The sequence below is a fragment of the Centruroides sculpturatus genome, unplaced genomic scaffold, assembly GCF_000671375.1.
Source record: "Centruroides sculpturatus isolate CEXI.00-Female unplaced genomic scaffold, Cexi_2.0 scaffold146, whole genome shotgun sequence".
Lineage (NCBI taxonomy): Eukaryota > Metazoa > Arthropoda > Arachnida > Scorpiones > Buthidae > Centruroides > Centruroides sculpturatus.
Window position 1 is genome coordinate 556,428 of NW_019384292.1, and position 20,169 is coordinate 576,596.

At 28.8% G+C, this 20,169-nt stretch overlaps 1 protein-coding gene across 3 annotated transcripts in view; it reads left to right on the forward strand.

Moving 5' to 3' along the window:
* Positions 1-361: 361 nt before the first annotated feature.
* Positions 362-20,169, forward strand: part of LOC111637571 (teneurin-m-like) — a 136,877-nt gene continuing 117,069 nt past the window's right edge. For all 3 annotated transcript variants that reach the window (XM_023383428.1, XM_023384112.1, XM_023384757.1), the window contains exon 1: positions 362-498. The gene's annotated coding sequence lies outside the window, so the exon portion shown is untranslated. The remainder of the gene's footprint in view (positions 499-20,169) is intronic.

The window sequence follows — 20,169 nt, forward strand, 5'->3', positions numbered from 1 at the left end:
ATTTTAATTCGGGATCGAAATTCTACAGGGGTAAAAAAAAGGGGAAATTCTCGAGGGATTTAACAGAGATACAGAGTAGAGAATAAGACTCTTGAGATTTGGAGAAGAGAAGAGGTTCGTTTCCCGAAGAAAAGACAGAATTCTAACTTGTCTGAACTAGTTAGCGATGTTCTCGTGACCAACAACCAATAGAAGAGTGAGATTTGGAGAAACGGCGTATCTACGCCGATAAAACAGCCGGCGCGGCGTACAATTATCGATTTTTGCAAAAATGATTTTCATTGGTGGACGAAATATTTCCCATGATACCTACAGAAGCAGTGCTAAGCTCACAGCACCGGAAAGGTTGCTAGTGTGAGAAGCTCTGTGTCTACGGCAAGACGGTTTAGTTGCTATCGAAGGATGCTAGCGAACTAGTCCTTGCATCGATACTTGTGATTGTGCTGTGTCTGTAAAGTTGAATACGGCTCTGGGATTGGCCAATTGCGACAGTTGAAGGTATGATAGAATCCCGTTAACTTTCGATAATATTCGTAAACGAGTCAAACGTGTCTTAAAAGTTAAACACTACTCTTAATATTTCTTTTTAAATCAACATTTTGTGTGAGATAGATGTGGTGTTAGCATTTAACATCGTATATAACTTTATATTATCTCTAAACAATGTACGAATTGCTACGTTTACAATTATAATTTTAAAACGTTAGTACAGTTACCCTGTAAATGCCACTTCCTATCATAGCTTAATTGCTATGCAGGGAAGACAACATGTTTTTCTTTATTACATTTATTCGTTATTTATTAAAGTTAGAATAAAATTTTTTCAAAATAAATAAAATTATTTTAATAATATATCGATTTAATTTCATTTTATTCATAAATCCCATCTAAAAATATTTAAATTTTACCGTGTTTACCTGACTATATCTAATCATAATAATCGTAGTAGTGAATTAGCTGTTGTCTCCTCCTAAAAGCTTATTTAGGATTCAGTAGTAAGTGGCAATACCCTACACATTACGCGATGAAAAGTGCATGACCGTGCTCACTAATCTCAATATGGGTACCCACATAATCACATGCAACATACTGAATAAATTTCAATTATTAATTCAATAAATAATTAAAAACCACGACAGCGTATATATATATATATACATATTAAAAAAAGTGATATAAAAATTNATGACCGTGCTCACTAATCTCAATATGGGTACCCACATAATCACATGCAACATACTGAATAAATTTCAATTATTAATTCAATAAATAATTAAAAACCACGACAGCGTATATATATATATATACATATTAAAAAAAGTGATATAAAAATTGATTAGAACTTATAAGATTTTTATAATTACCATCATATTATTTCATATAATTTACTTTCTTTTCGGTTAGCGTGTGGTGTAAAAGTATATTACAGAGCCATTTTGTAGAGAGGGGAGATGCATGCATTATCCTATGATAGCCCCAAGAGAAGTATAACATGTAATAATGCATTGATGACCATACAATCTCCAAGAAATTTATCTGTTGCATGCAAAACAGTTTGCGTGTTTTGTTCTATGGTCAAATGCGTGATATTATATTATAATTCTACTCCTGGATAACCTGAAAGAAGAAGTTTCTCTCGTAATTTTATGCATGATTCTCTTCTTATAAGCGAAAGAAAACAATTCCATCTAAACGAAAATTTATACTATAAGATCAAATTCAAAAAAATATATATATCAAGTATTACCGAATATTCTCTTACAATATCCTAATAGAATTTACCACAATAACGGTACTAAATAACACACAAAAAAAACTTTTAGTTATATTATTAGTTAATCTCTTATACCACGTAATAATTAATAAATTTATTTTTAAAAAAAATCAATTATTTTAATATGTTTTATTTCTTAAATTCTATTAGAAACGTAATTAGTTATTAAAAATTGATCAAGGAAAAATGAAATTTTAAATATTCCGTTCATAAATAATTTAATCAGTTATTATAAATGTCAAGATTAAGCTAACAAAAGCGGAAGAGAAAAAGAGATTTTTTTTTTTATTTTTACTATTTTTTTTTTTTACTTTTTTCTTGGGAGAAGGAAGAGAAAAGAAAATCATTTTGTATAAATAAATGATATGTCTTTTGAATTTTGAAACATTTAACCACAAACAGTTCAAACTGTATCTTTGATGGAAACAGCATCCAATTTTTCTTTCTCCACTACCAATATTTGAAATTACTTTATTATTTCATTTCTATCTCCGGAGACTCTCTTTTGTTGTAGATATCTCTATAAATATAATTTTTTTCCCTACATTTTTCATTGTAATTTTCTTTTAACTCGAGAAATTTTTCAGATTTTTTCCCTATATTTTTTTCCCTCGTAACAGCACTCCCATTCTTTCGCATTCAATTATGAATTTTGTCATTATGATATTCAAATCAGTCCATTTTTTTTAAAAAAAAAGTTTAATAAGATTTTACAGATTTATTCTCATTTTATTATGTTTTTTCTTTTTACTTGGAGAAAAAAAAAGCCAGGAAAATACTTTTTTTTCCTATTATGAGAGCTCGAATGATAGAATTAAAGAGAGGTGTTAATTATATAATTGGTGGATTTTAGTGACTTCTCTCTCTCTCTCTTTCTCTCGTTTTAATTCTTTTATTTATAAATATTTATTTTAATATATATTTTTCGATCATTCATAAAACATCTTTAATCATACAAAAATATGTTAGCTGAAGTATCATTAATTGTAGCCTATTTCAAAGCAACTGCAGCGCTCAGAATAGCTGTTATTGATCGACAGTCAACCTTCTATGGCAATTATAATTTAGATTCTGAAAGGAAAGTCGAGGGGAAAAAATGCATAAATCAATATTTTGTTAATAAAAAAAAATATTTAAAAATTTAAGATCAAAAACAATTTATATAAGGGAGAAAAATTAGTAAATAAAATAATTAAACTCGCTATTTAGAGGGAAAAGTTTATCTAAATGATGCTGCTGCTGCTGCTGTAGTTTTAAGTTTTAAAATTCTCATAAAAATTTTAAGAGTAAAAATTTTAACAATATTTTTTACGTAAAAAATTAAAAATTTAGGGTCAAAAACAATTTTTATAAAGGTAAAAATTAGTAAATAAAATTAATTAAAGTTGTTTTACGTAAGAGGAAGAAGGGAAATTTAAGTTTTTAATACATTTATCTACCTTCTCCAGCATCCTCATCTCCAGCATCTTTTCTTCCAGCATCCGACTAAGTGATGTAGCTATACTTATAATATTCTAAATTCTCATAATTATAATAATAATAAAAAATCTTATTTATATTTTTTTCATAAAAAAATATAAAAATTGAGACCAAAAACAATATTTTTAAAAGGAAACAAAAATTAGTAAATAAAATTAATTAATTTCGTTATACATAAGAGAAATTTCTTTAAATGATGCTGCTATTTTCTCTAATTTTCTAACTTATTATAATGTTTTAATTTGTAATAAAAAATCTTTTAGATATTTTCTTATAAAATTTTTTTAAAATTTAAGGTAAAAAAAAAGAAATTTTTATATAAGAAAAAAAAATTAGTAAATAAATTAAATTCGTTGTTTATAAGAGGAATTTATGTAAGTGATGTTGCTGTTTTCTTCTATTTTTTTTTTTTTTTGTTTTTAATTTTCTAAATTCTCATAAAGTTTTATTAACAGTAAAAATCTGATTCAGGGATCAGTATTCTATTAAATTAATTGAAAAGGTTTTTGAAGAGTGAGTGTTCAAGTCATCTTATAGAATAAAGAAAAGTTTTTTTTCCCCTTTTTCTCTTAGCTTAAGAAAGGAGTCTTTGGTATCTATTAACTTTCCTATTGCTAATCTCCTATTTGTATTCCGAGAGTTTCTTGAATCTTCTTTTATTCTTTGATTTTCTTTCTCGCCTAAAATTTCATTTGCATCTCCTCTTATTTTAGATGATACCAAGCATGAATTTGCTTGAAGAATCTTGGCGTTAATTTTAAACTATAAGACCACGTATTTCGAATTTTAACACGTAATTATAATCACGTGAATATTCCGATAGTTTAAATATATTTAAAATATATCACAAATTTTCTTTGATTATAATTAAATTCGTAACTTTTAAAACTTTCTACATCAGTTTAGAAACTTACTCTTTCATTAAGTTAGATTGACAAAGTAAAGATATGACTTTAATGAACAAGGTTAGAGGTCATATGACAGTTTGCTTTAAGGATTTCAAGCATAAAGTAATTTATAGCCTGCTTGAATAATTTCCTTTTATATATGCAAAATAAGATAATAATTTATTCTAGAATAAAATTATTTTACGTTTATCCATCGAACGTACGACCTTGTTTAGATCTTTAAATAATATACTTTGGAAGTTTGTATTCTTATTTTTCTTTTCATGGTATATTTATATATATTTATTTAAATTTAGATAATCAGAAAGGAATGTTAACAATTGATGTACACAAATATCCGGTAGAAATTGGTTGTTTGACATTCATTTAATTATCGTATAATGACAAGATTGGTTAACTCTCCAAGCATTGTGTATACATCAAATGATGTCCAACACAAACAGTTCAGTAGATAAACACCAAAGTCTGTACAAAAGTCAGATTATACTTAAACAAGATGCATTAATTTAAACAAATATTTTAATAAAATTATATAAGATAATTCTTAGTTAACTCGGAAAAGGAAAATTTAAGTTTTTAATGCATTTTATTTTATCTTCTCCAGCATCCTCATCTCTAGCATCTTCTACTCCAGCAACATCCTCTCTACGGTTTTACCTGTAATTTATAAATAGTTTACGAAGCTAAATTTAGAAAAATTTAAGAATGTTTCTTTATAAAAATAACTTTAAAGAAAAGTGCATGACCGTGCTCACTAATCTCAATATGGGTACCCACATAATCACATGCAACATACTGAATAAATTTCAATTATTAATTCAATAAATAATTAAAAACCACGACAGCGTATATATATATATATACATATTAAAAAAAGTGATATAAAAATTGATTAGAACTTATAAGATTTTTATAATTNGAGTTTAAAAAGTATTTTTTAAAACTACTTGATGGCTTTAATTTATAACATTAGAAGGAAATAAATTAATTTGAAACATGTACAATGCTATCGTGTAGTTTCCATTTACACGAGTACAAGTAAATGAAACGGTCCTTCCTGCACAAAATATGTAAATAATACGGAGATGTTATACACTCACTCTGTCATTGCGTGAGTCACCAAGTCGTCACGTAACCGCTATGATTTAGTCACGTGATTGCGACTACCCTGGAATAACTTTAATTATAAAAATTAAAATATCTTATTTATTTTTATTATTATTATTTTTTTAAAATAGATTTTTATAAGCGAATAAGAATTTTTGTATGCAATTTAATAGAGTTTTTTCTGCATAATTTATGAGAATTAATTCGTAAATTTTAATCATGTGCAGCTAATTAAATAAAATATTATTGTAATTAGTCAGAGGCGATATTTTGAGAGGAGGAAAAAAAATAAATAAATGGAAATTATTTAAAAATTAAATTATAATTGGTAATTTCGTTTTGGGGATTTTTCAGTAGAAAAATAAGAGTAGTAATTACTTAGAAATGATTAGACGTTTACTAAATATTTTTTTATTCAATGGATGGAGAATGCATCATAAATTTCCTCTTCATCATCTTCCTCCTCCTCCTCCTCCTCTTCCACATGTGCTCCTCCAAATAATGTTCCTCTACAATTTCCTTCACTTATTAAAGTCTAAATTTTAATATAGATCAAAATCGATACATATTTTTTATCACAGCCAATAGTATTTTTCCATTTCTCCTATATTTTTTTTCTATGTTATCCGGTACGAGGATGAGGAGGAGGGGGAAAAAATTGGACTGGAGGAATTGGATTGAATCTCAACGAGATGTTACGAGTCGTCATTTTGCTAGTCTCTTGAGCCCTTATATACGCTGATATAACCTATATCACTAGGGTAGGTTACGTAAAAGAATGGTTTCTCCGGAGGTGCAGGTGGAAAAGATTAGAGGGATGTCACATGTAACACTGTCCCAACTTTAATCTTCTGAGGACTTTCCGAGATCGACCTCCAGGGAAATTTCTTCCCAATTTCCCCACAATATCCCCAGAATGTGTCGGAAAAGAGCTGTTTTCTGGGATAGAAAAGAGCAGCAATTGTGCTATTTTCGATCAAGATTAAGATTGTTTTATCCATGGAATATAGCGAATTTTTGAAAATAAAATAAAAATAAACAGGAATAAAGAATAAAATTAAGATTATTTTTTGTGTAGTTTTTTTTTTTTAGATTTTTCGTGCTCTTTAATGTATGTAAATGGCCATAACGATTTTTTATTTCGTATCATTCGATAGTAATGTCTGTAGATAACTGTATCCATTCACTCGTCCTGTGTTTGTTTCATTTGTTTGTGCAGTTCCTTAAATAAATAATGAGACATCATTAATACCTTATCTGAAACCTAAAATAGGTATAAAGTGTACACGCTGCATAATCAATACATTAGAAACAATTATTATTCACATTATACAGTGTCTAGTTGCTCTTTAAACTTCTAGAAAATGTGTTTGTTGCATGTCTAAATGTTCTAGATTAATTTTAACTGCTCTCTTTCCCTTTCTCTCTCTATATATATAAATATACTTTTTAAATAATTAATTAAATTTACGTATTAAAAAGTGTATATATTCGTATACAAATTGTCAAGTCTCCTGTCACGTCACAATGCTTCCCCCAATTGACGTAGGAAACGTCGTCATTTCCGGATTCTGAAACGTAATCAATTAGGTGGAGATTTTGAAGTGATTCATTAGTTTTGATAAAGAATACAACCATTAATTAATCAAATTAATGTCTCTCATGTCTACTGTGACTCATGATTCGTATTATTGGTTTTCAAGGCATGCAATTCTAATTTGAAATCTCTGAAAGCATTTGCATTAAGTACGCGTACTCAAGAATGTTTAAACATAAATTTTTACCAAGTTTACATCAATGAATCAAGAAGCACGCAGATGTAATACAGAAAATTCCAAGAGATGCTCTTAAGAATAAATATATATGTATATATACTACTACTACTACTACTACTAAGCGTTACGGACAGACAAACTCCTTAAAACTTCATTTTAAATAAGGAAAAAGAAAAAGCTGAATAATTCTTATTATTAAATTTAATAATAATTAGATTAAATTATATTTAATATTTAAGAATTACCTTTGTCGTGACCAATATTTAGACGAGAAAAGTAATGAACCTAATGGCTTATCTAACGACTTTAATTATTGTTATCAATTGAAAATTGGTTGCTCCGAGTCTTATAATGATTAAGTAATTTGACTTTGTTTAGTAAGTGAGCTGAATAAAACACAAGGTTTTATTATATCGTGTACAATGATTAAACTAAAGCAAATGTTCGAGTATCAGTGCTGTGTTTACAAACACTCTATAGCATATAGACGACAGTATCGTAAAGGAAGTTACTGTAGATGACGTCTCATCTAATGGTTTCTCCATCCCTAGAGGGATATTAGATGAGACTAGTATCCGGAGATAAAGATGCACCGCAAACAAACAAATGGTATTTATGCATTACCTTAATGTAACGCTAAATATTTATTTTCCCCTCTATATCGCATAAAAATGTGGATTAAATCAATACAAGCATAAGTAATCGAGTCGAATATTAACGATTTATACCCCGCTTTAACGTTTTTCTCCTCTTAAAGTAAGAAATTACCTTAATATAAGGCAAAATATTTAATTTTTTCCCCCTTTATACAGCATCAAAATCAATCGAAATATAAGTAATAAGGTTAGATTTATACCCCGTTTTAGCGTTTTCTCCGCTTAAAGTAAGAAATTACCTTAATATAAGGCAAAATATCTAATTTTTCCCCCTTTATACAGCATCAAAATCAATCGAAATATAAGTAATAAGGTTAGATTTATACCCCGTTTAAGCGTTTTTCTCCGGTTAAAATAAGAAATTACCTTAATATAAGGCAAAATATCTAATTTTTTCTCCTTTATACAGCATCAAAATTAATCGAAATTTAAGTAATAAGGTACGATTTATCTCCCGTTTTAGCGTTTTTCTTCGCTTAAAAATGGAATTAAATTAATTTCTCTTCATATAAAAAAAAATAAAATAAAATAAAATATTAGAGAATTTAAAATTTAAATAAAGTTAAAAAAAATTACTTATAATTTCTGTTTAATTAAAAATTAAATATGTTATATAAAAAGGAAAATAATTGCTTATAGAAAAAAAAAATGAAATTAATAATTTATTTTATTTTATTATTTTTTTTTAAAAAAAAAAAGAAAATTAAAGAAAATCTTTGGAAAATTTCGATTGTATTAAAATGTAATTTTTAATGTCAATTCGATTCGTGAATGTTTTTAAATTTAATTTTCATTAAAACAAAATTCGAAAGTTTGACTTTTAGTTAAATGAAATTTAAATCGTCGATTCGAATGGAAATTTTCTTTTAAATATCAATTTCAATTGAAATTCAGGCGAAGATATTTTCATTAAAATGTAATTTTCCTCGCGAAATTTCATTAAATCGAGGGTCTTAAAAATTTCGTTAAAAACGAGGTTTTAAATAGAAATTTCGTAAATAAATTAAGAATTTTCCTAAATGTAATCTTAAATGTTATTTTTCAATTTAAGTTTATTTTTGATGTTTCCTAATTTTTTCGGGCGTAATTTATTAAATTTTCAAGAACCTATACGTTATTTTCTGTCTTTCATCTGTCTGTCTCTTTGTTCTTTTTTTAATCTCGGGAATAAAGTAAGGTAAATAAAAATCGAGACCAGATATGGAAAGAGTAAAAAATTAAAGTCCTATTCGCCTTTTTTATATACTTCTGAAGTGGACCGGAAGTCACGTAATTTCAATTGAAAATCTTCTGGAGAAATGACTCGATTGTTATCAGGAAAAGTGTGACGTACAGGGGCAAAATACTGCTAAAATCCAGACCAGATATGGAAAGATTAGAGACCAAAGTCCCGGAATAGCTATATACGAACTTTAGGGATTGACCGGAAGTCCCGTGATTTCAATTGAAAATTTTCTGGAGAAATGACTCGATTGTTATCAGGAAAAGTATGACGTACTGGGGCAAAATACTGCTAAAATCCAGACCAGATATGGAAAGATTAGAGACCAAAGTCCCGGAATAGCTATATACGAATTTCGGGTATTGACCGGAAGTCACGTGATTTCAATTGAAAATTTTCTGGAGAAATGACTCGATTGTTATCAAGAGAAGTATGATGTACAGGGGCAAAACGCTGCTAAAATCCAGACCAGTTATGGAAAGATTAGGGGCTGGATTCTTCGATTAACTGTACACAAACTTCAGACCTGAACCGGAAGTCACGTGATTTCAATTCAAAATTTTATCGAGTATAAATGGCCAGCACGACTCGACTGTTATCAGGAAAAGTATTGACGTATAGTAGCAGAACATTACTAAAATCCTCACCAGATATGGAAAGGGACCAGAGTTCCCTATTAAATATATACGAACTTCCGACCAAAACCGGAGTTATGCGATTTTTCTTAATTTAAACAAAAAAATGATTAATATTGTATGACGATGTCAAAATAAACAATTTTAAAATTAAAATTCAATTTGTGTAAATATAAAATAGGTAATTTTTTCATTCGATATAAAGCCAATTCACACGTAAATATTTCACATGGAGCTTCTACATAAATTACAATTGAAAGGTGATTTTAGTTTCTGTTCGCCTATGTTAATGAAAATTTGAGTAAAGTTTATAATTTAACAATCTCATAATTTTATTAAATTTAATTTTCGTGTAGCTTTTATTGAAATTTAATTAAATGAATTTAAAATATGTCAATTTAAATTCAATACAATTTAATCTGTATCAATTTCATTTGTCAATTTCTCAATGCTACATTATTACGTCAATTTCATTATTAAGTCATTCGTTATTAAATGAAATTGAATTCGTATACGTTATTATATCATTGTTACGTCAGTTTAGTCAATTTCACATAAAATGCAAATGTTTTTAATTGTTACGTAATTGACTTTTGCAAAACAATCAGTTACGTAACAGTAAAAAAAATATGAATTTTTATGGAATTGTCTAAAATGACGTAACAATAGAAAAATTTAATCTTAATGAAATTGACAAAATGACGTAACAATAGAAAAATTTAATTTGAATGAAATTGACAAAATGACGTAACAATAGAAAAATAGAATGAAACTGACTAAAATGACGTAACAATTGAAAAGTAAAATAAAACTGACTAAAATGATGTAACAATAGAAGAATTTAATTTAAATGAAATTGACTAAAATGACGTAACAATAGAAAAATTTAATCTTAATGAAATTGACTAAAATGACGTAACAATAGAAAAATAAAATGAAACTGACTAAAATGACGTAACAATAGAAAAATTTAATTTAAATGAAATTGACTAAAATGACGTAACAACAGAAAAATTTAATCTTAATGAAATTGACAAAATGACGTAACAATAGAAAAATAAAATGAAACTGACTAAAATGACGTAACAATAGAAAAATTTAATCTTAATGAAATTGAATAAAATGACGTAACAATGATATTAAACGAATGTTACAAACAGATTTTTATTTTAAAATGTTATATTGTTACGTAACTGATTATTTTATTAAAATGTCAGTTACGTAACAATAAAAAATTGCATTTTAACGAAATTTACTGAACTGACGTAACAATGATATGTAACAGAACTGATTTTTTAAAATTTTAAGACACGCTTTTTTTATTACATAAATGACGTAACGTCAAAAAATTCAAATTGGAATAAACAACTTTAATGGAATTTTAATGAATATCGAAGAATAAAATAGAAAACATAAACAGACGTGTAATAAATTTAAAAAAATAGAAATATTTATATTTTTCATTAGAAATTAAAGTAAAAACGTCATGAAAGTAATTTTAATTATTAAAAATGTTTATCTAGACCATAATAAATCTATTAATTACTGATAAAATAATAAAACATCAGATGTAAAAATAATATTTAATGACTTTAATGTAGCTATAACGTCTTTTAAGTAACGATATTTAATAACAAATAAAACCGTTAACGACGATAATGTAAATGAAACTGCACGATAAGAGGAGAAAGTTAACTTTTAACTGCCGATTAGATAAAGAAAAATTAGTGATAAAAAATTTTTTTAACTGCTAAAATATCCAATGAAATATAAGCAATTTAAAAAAAACTTTAAATGTAATTGGTTATTTTCCTGTATAATTCTTTCAAATTTCTTATATTTTTCGAACCGTAGACGAGATATCCAATGAAATTTATTTAATTAAAAATATTTAAATGTGATTGGTTTATAATTTGAGGTTTAATTCATTTAAATTTCTTACATTTTTTTTCGTAATTTTATTGTATTTTATTAATTAATAAATATAAGAAATCAATTAATTCCATAGCATCAACTCCTGGAGAAGAGGAGAGAAGGGAAAATATTTATAGAAAAATAGAAAAGTTAATAAATTAAAGAAGTCAAAAGTAAGAATTCTCATCGATTAAATTATTTTTTTTATCTTCCAACTTAGATATAAATTAAAATTTCATCGGTTTTCAATTTTCCACACGAACTGAGCTATCGGTAGCCAGAGGGTAAGACAGCGGGAATATTAAGTCTGAAATCTTCTAAAGAAGGGAAAAAAATTAAAAAAATAAAATAAAAATAAAAAAAATCCTGGATAGCCGCCACGTAAATTATTACTAGCAAACGTCAGTATTTTCTAAATTAATTGTGTTTTTTTTTAATTCACTATTGTTAAAGACTAAATAATTAAAGTAAAAGTAACAATAATGGAGAAGGCGCATACCGGGATTTTTTCTTTATTGTCTAATGGATGTTTTATTCTTATTTTTTAAGCATTATTATTATTATTATTAAAATAAAATGTGATTAATAACGTAATTTCTAGAAAAGATGTGTGGGAGAGGGAATAAAAATAAATTTTATATTCTTTCAAGTCTTCGCGTTACACACCAATTTATTTCGGCGATACAAACAAGACCAGGTGAAAATATATCAAAGCGGGGACGCTTCTTGAGGGGCCGTTTTCTGACGTCACATTTATCAGACCGGTCGTAAAGTTTTCTCTATCTGTTTGTTACGTGCCTGGGAAACAGAGATATCCAACATCACGCATTATTAACCCTCCGTGGAACACGTAGAGGATACTAATGAGGTGTCATTGTCCCTAGGGGGGGCGAGTTTTTTCCCGACACACCCAAACTTGTAGTTTTGTTTCCATTGTAATCATAGGAGAGAGCGAGATGACTAGGGTCGCTACGCCATCATCTGTCATATTTATCATCTGTCCCCAACAGTTATTGTTGACTTGTTTGGAATATCAAGCTCTCGATACTCCCACGGTAGCTGGTAACTGTTAAATTAATATGTACTGCGGCACCCCCATTTTAATTTTTGTAAGATTTATTTCCGTAATTTTTCTGTAAAGGCAAAAAAATTCCCGATTATTTCCCTCATTTTCCCTTTATGAAAATATAAAAGGAAAAAATCCCTGGTTATTTCCCTTCATTCTCCTTTCGTGGAAAGATAGAGAGAAAATTCCCTGTTATTTCCCTCATTTTCTCTTTATGGAAAGATAAAAGGGAAATTTTTTCGGTTTTCTCTTCACTTTTCCCTTTATGGAAAAATAGAGAGGAAAATCCTGGTTATTTCCCTTTATTTTCCCCTTTGTGGAAAGATAGAGGGAAAATTCCCCGTTATTTTCCTTATTTTTCCCTTCATGAAAAAGGGGAAATAAAAGGGAAAATTCCCGGTTATTCCTCGTAAAGGAAGAAATGGAGGAAAAAACTGGAAATTTTTTCCTTTTATTTCCATTTTTTTCATAAAGGGAAAAAATGGGGAAAATAACGGGAATGGATTTAGTTTTAGTGAGGCAATGTTTCTTACAAGAAGGAAATTTCCAACGAATTATTGACCGTCTGTTCGTGACGTTCTTGAATATCTGTCAGTAAAATCTGTCGATAAAATAACCAGGACAATGTGTCTCGGACGTCGGTGTGGAGTGAAATAAGTGATGTGGTATAAGGAGCAGTTTCTTGACTGAAATTCCGCAGTGTCGTAATTGCAAGAAGAATCTACAGAATCCGAGATTGTAAAACAAGCTGTAAACGTCACTATTAGGTTCAGTTTGTTATAAATCATTGTTTATCTGCAGAGAACCTGGATCGTTGTCTCTTTGAACTTACACCCATCCGGGATATCCATAAAGGAGGGTAATCTTTTTACTCTCCTCTCATTTACAATCTTGTTTTACAAGAAGTTTACAAATTCCTACGATATTTTATGCTACATTAATTGGTTTTCAGAGTTGTAAATGCTGTTTCCCCCCATACCTTCCCGTCTGTAAGCCCGTTTTTTTTTCTATCTCTCTCTCTCTCTCTCCATATAAATTTATCGATCGGAATTTTCTCCTTAAATAGTTTTATTGGTAAAGTTTCCTACTTCCATCATTTTCTATCCGAATCGATTATGATCTCCTTAAATTACAATTGAAGTCTTTATGCTATAACAATCGAATTGTTTCTGTTACGGGTTGTTGCTTTGCTTAAATCGATGCAGAAATATGCACTTTAATGCGAATTTCTCCTTTATTTTTCCTACGAAACGAAATCGTTAATAAGGAGAGGCAAATTAAAACAATATTTTTTTTTCGTCAATTTACTGACGTCAGAAGTAAGGAAGAGGCAAAAATTTCATCTACTCCCCCCTTACCAAAAATTAGTCTTTCGTATCTTTAATTCTCATTTTGTTAAAATATAAATGTGCTGAAATTCATATTTCCAGCTTGATTTTTTTCTTTCTTAATTTTGTTTCTTTGCTAATTTATTCTTTGACTTTTTACGGAAAAATAGTTTATTTAAATGAAGGCAATGCAGCGGGAGAGAAATTAATAGAATTTAATTCCAACTTGATATTAATTTTTAATCAACCCGGAAGAGAATAACGCTTAGGGCTTCCTTTTTATTCTTTCTCTTCATTAACTTTAGCAAACAGTTTTTTTCTCCCTGCTAATGACAAAAGACATATTCTATCGCAGATATATATTTAGAATTTTGTGCAAATTCCTGACCTGTGATGACTTTCCTTACACCAACTTTGTCTCAATCTTCACACCAATCTTCGCTCAATATTTACCCCAAATTTTGAACGATCTTTACCCCAATTTTTACCCAATTTTTACGACAACTTTTATTCGATCTCTACACCTACTTTTGCTCAATTTTTACACAAACTTTTGCCCAAGTTTTCCACCAATTTTTGCTCGAAATTTACGCCTATTTTTTGCTCAATATTTACACCAATTTTTGATCAATCTTTACACAAACTTTTGCCCAATTTTTACTCAATTTTTTCACAGATTTTTGCTTAATTTTTAAACCAACTTCTCCTCAATCTTTACACCAATCGGCTCTTAAGCAACTCTTGTTAAAATCGGTTCCTTGTATTAAGGTGTGGCATCCGAATAGCGTGGAAGCAACACAGAAGATGAAGAAGAAATCTCTGTCCAATCATTGCTATAATTATTCCTCTGTGTATAATTGACTCTGTGGCCTGAGTTCACTAATGAAGGAACATTTGCATGAAATAAGCTCATTACCAGATTTTTCTGCAAATGACCTTCTAGCTATCGTTCTTTTGGGATTTGCTTGTCACTTCTGTAAACAAGTCTGTGTTGCTAATAGAAGATTCTCATTATATTCATTAATACCCTAGGAAGGAATCTATAAGAAGTGATATTTAAACTTAACTTAGTTCACTGCTTATATTACAAGTCTCTCGCACTCTCTCTCTCTCTCCTTCTCTTCATCATAAAAACGGGATGAAAAATTGTGCTCTTCTTTCATCCCAAGATTGAGAAGATATTTACGATTAAATTAAACTTTATAGCGTAAGTAATTAACAAACCAAGATAAAACTTTCAAAAAATAACTGTTGGATCCGTATAAATTTACTAATTTTTTTTGGAAAAAAATTACTACTTGGGATCGGGTGTATATCAATAATTCTTTGTATGGCTTCAACTTGAAAGTATTCTCCTCCCATAATCAGATATGACTTTGGAGTAAAGCCATATTTAGGAGTGCAACAAAGAACAATTTCATTAAACTTAAGTGTTCAAAGATTTTGTCTTTTAAAGAGTAAAGATGACCTCATTACGTAAGGTCAACTGTAAATTACACGAGATTCTCTCATAATTATTGTTAGCAAAAGTTTCAAAATTTGATATACTCTTTTAGTAATTTAACTTTCGGAGAAAATTCTTTACAAGAATTCTTAAAATATATTTTTTTTTTCCTCTCCTCTCCTCCCCTCTTCTTCTTCTTCTTCTTCTTCGTCTTCTAGAACAAACACTACTAAAATTGCCTGCAAGAAAAATTATTTAACGTTCATAAAATGCTCTCAAAAATTCCATAGAAAGTTGCTCCATTGTTTTTCGTGCCATCATTTGATTTATGACTGGCTTGTTGGGACGAAATTGCAAAGCATTTTGAATAGACGATGTCTTTTGTCAAATTAATCGTCTGAGTGAATTGAGAATACACCAATCGATAATATTATCCACTAGATCTTACACGGTATGCGTTATGAACATCATCTAGTCCTTTGTCTCGTGTCAAAGATGATGGTGTTGTTATAAAAAAATAAAATAAAATAATCTTGCTAAAGAATTTTTGCACAATTTTTCCTTCTAAATTTACTACTACTTTCCTCCCCCTTTATTTAAATAATTCTAAACTGCTGAAACTTCAATTCGATAAATGGATTTACTGAATATAAACATGCAACCAAAACAGTTTATACAATGATAATAACAATAATAAAAAAAGGAATAAATTTACTCATTTAACTTAATCTGTTTAAGTTAGCATTTAAATTCAATTTAAACTAATTCCACGTAACAATGTGACAATTTAAGATTTCTATTGTCTTATATACAAGATTCGATCCCTTTCCTTTATTAACTTTTCTACAGTAAATTTACTAACAATTTTCATATAAATTCAACGTAAAAAAATTGAATAAAAATTTGATTGTAGGGAAATTTTTAATGCATTTATATCGAAAGGAAAAAAGACATCTCCTTGCATCACAAGGTGTATTTTTCAATATCAATTCTATATTTATAATATATGTAAACCTTAAGACGGGGGAAGTATAGAAAACAGTAGAAACGATCGAAGATTTTAGTAAAAAGTCAAACTTAACCATACGATTTAGCATACAGTATCTTATATATCTTGACTGCAACAATCCCTTAGGATGCAGAAAGATGAAGAAGAGCGATCTCCATTTATTTTTAACCATAAGGAATCACAAATGACATTCAGATTCCTATTTGACATTCGACCCAACTGAACAGACATCAATCAAAGCAAACATTGACCTGCCAGATCTATGTAATATGCTCTGTTATAATACCTGAAAATAGTATCGAAAGTGATCCGCAGAAACACGTTACTTTCTCTTCCTTTTTTTTTTCTTTTCTCTTTTCTCTCTTCCTCTATCTACATATGGGTTATTGGATAAGTCATTATTTTACATTGCATATTGCATTTGATGCCATTTTACGAATGATATATATTTTAGTAAATTTAAATATTTTTCCTCTTTAAATCTTTGATTTAGTCGAAACGAATTGAATTTTTCTAGGTGTAAAATTGAAGCCATTTTTACATCCATAAATTGCTCTTCCGTTTATACTGATTTGTAAATTGAAAAATTGTTGTTCTTTCCGATGTTATATAATGATTTTTACAAGAGATTTATCGTTACTGATCTTTCGTGTATCCTTCTTATCCTAAAGCAAAATGATCTTCTTACTTAGATTTATGATAACTGAGGTAACGTGATTCGCAGCTTCAACGCATCAATTCTCGTGAATTTTTTTTTAAAAATATAATAATTTTTCAATAGTTTTGAAGGTTCTAACTGGCCTTTTCGTTAATCACGTGTACAGTTTAAAGAGGGTAGAGACAAGACATTGTATACCTAGTCTTTGCTCTTATAAGCCACGTCAAGCTATAAAGAGGAGGAGAGTTGCTTAAATAACATCAACAGGATCAAAATTAACTAAAAAAAACTGTTCCTAAAGTATTTATTTAGTTATAATTATATAACTGTAATAAAATTTAAACAAGTTTCTATGTAAGTGTAAAAGTTTAATGCTGAGCTTCATACTGAATAAACTAAACTTTTATGATTTTAAATATGTTATATTCATAATTATATATGAAATTAAGTGTTAATACAAGCAGAAATTTCATTTTTACGTAATTAAATAAAGATCAGCTACAGACGAAGTTAATATATAACGCTTCTTCTATCGGTTCCTTTTACGTCATCTCTCACTTCAAAACTTTACAAATTAATACAGCTTCAAAGCAAGAAAAAAAAATGCAGAATCACCTCTACACCTTTCACTCTTACCACTTCAAAGAATTATAAAACACACTCCTTTTTTTGATCAATTATATTGAAGTCGAAAATCCCTCTCCTCTTTTTCCTCCTCTTCCTCCTCCTCCTCCTCTTGCTCCTCCTCATCTTTTTTATCAAGGAAAATTTATATATTGTCCAAGAGATTTTTTCTATCTTTACTTTGTTAATACGCCAAGAAAATTTACTTTTACAGATAATGAAAAGGGATGACAGAAAATTGAAATTTCCATCTAAGTTATAATGATACGACATTAGCTGTCACAGACGTAACAAAAAAGTAATAAATAATAAACCATATAATCTATATTCTCTCTACTTCTAAAATTTTTTATTTATATTATTATTATTATTATTATACAAATAAATTTATAAAAGTGTAGAGAAGAGTTTCGTCTACACATTACTCATTTTTTTCTCTTGATAAATTCATGTAATACCTTCTTAAACATGTGTGAATGGACACTAGTTTTACCTTTAACTTAATAATAATCGTAAGTGTTTGTGCCTTTATTATGACGTATTGAAGTAAAGTAAATGTTTAATAAGGACTTAAACTGACTAATTGTTGAATATTCCAACAAACAATTTGATAATAGACGTAAGAGAATTGATAGAGGATGAATGCAGCATCACTTCCAGTTGAGAATTCATCCGACTTTTTCGTTATTTATATAAATTCTATAGTTAAATCTATATACGAAACTTTATAATCTTACTTAGGACATATTTTTTATATACTAGGAAGTAATTTGGAGCCATGAAAAACGATCGTGTTATTATTTAACCTGTTTAAATTTGCATGAGTTATCTCTGCCTAGCGTGTAAAAATGGCTGCTGTAATTTCTACCTATAAGAGGGCTTAAATCAACTCTTGACAGTAGCTTTGCATCGCTTTGTAATGTTTTATTCACTTCAAACTATTAAATATTAATTTCGGATTGGAAATCTGCATGCAATCGAGCCTCCAATTGCATTGCCACTTGATTTAGATCCGTAATAATTTTGTAGAAAAATCTACTACAGGATAGTAATTTGAATGCTACTTACGAATTAATATAGTGTAATATAATCTGCATAATAATTATTTTATTTTTAAACCGATATGGTGCCATATGTCACATTTCCACCCGACAAATTCCGAATTATTTTAACATAATTAACAGGGGGGTAGGCACGATAAGGTCTGCTTTTTTTGGGTGGAAAATGCGTCATTGCGCTATTTCAATTATAGAAACATGGAAATGTTGTTAATGGAATTTTCCAGCAATCCTTATTTGTTTACATCCGTAATAATTCCTATTATCTTAAGTCTTCAGATTAGTTCGGGTGATATTAAAGGAGTGACCATTAGTTTGGGAGCTATATCTCCCAAACTAATGATCCAATTTTTATGAAAATTTCTACAAAAATTATTTTCTAACATATAAATTTTCATGCAAAATTTCAGAAATTTCTAACAAAAGGTACAGGAGTTATTAAGCTTCGAATTGGGTAAACAAAATCGTCCCCCTCCCACACAATAACATTCATACATACAGAAAAACCCCCAAAAAGTAAAATTCTTGGAAGGGAAGGCAATCTCTGACCGTTATTCACACTTGCTCCCGTTGTTTGACAGCCGGAAAAGTAAAAAAAAAAGTTATTTTTTGAAGATTTTCCTGATGCTTTATTAAATTTTAAGAGATGTTTTAGATAGGCGATTGCGGCCAAACACGGTCATTACAGTCGCAACCTTCATAAACCAGGGTAGTTATAAAGGTGAGATGAAGCACACTAGTTGTCAACTTTATTACTTAATGAAATGCTAAATTGGTGTGAGACGTTATCTCCTTATTTACGAAACTTCATTGTCTCTCATTTGTCAAGTTTATCGTCATCTATTAACGCCACCGTCCCAATGGACTAATGAGGGACCTTCTCTCTTTGCTATTCTTCTTCCTGTGATAATTCCCCCTCGAGTCTGAATTAGGCAGAAGTAATTGGTAGAAGGGGGCCCAGGGCTGTTTCCTCATTCTTCAATTAGAAATAGTTGGGAAGTGTTCAATAACTAATAAGATGAGTCATTATGAAAAACACTAACGAGGCTGATTACGTTAACGTTTATATCAAGGAACCAATCTTACAATGGGCAGTTTTGGTGTGTGAAAATACATTAAAGGTGTTACCAGGTATATTAATTGTTAGCTAATTAATTCCAATTTCTTACGTTAATTGTAATTTTTTTTAATTATGTGAAATAAATTCCAAATTTACACATTCTTCTTCTATGCTTCACGAATTTCTACTTTGCCGATAGGTAAATCATGTAAGAATCTTTTAAGGAAGAAAAAAAAAGGAAATATCCCTGAAAGAATGTAAAAAATGTGTTCGAAATCGAAAATTCTACCAGATTTTTCTGGATAAATTTCATTGTAAAATTTATCCAGAAAACTCTTTCGATTTTAAAACAACGTTTCACATTCTTTCGAAAACATTTTATAAATTGTCCGGATCGATGGATTAGAAAAAAAAAGGAGAATAAGAGGAGAAAAAGGAGAAGGGGAAGAAGG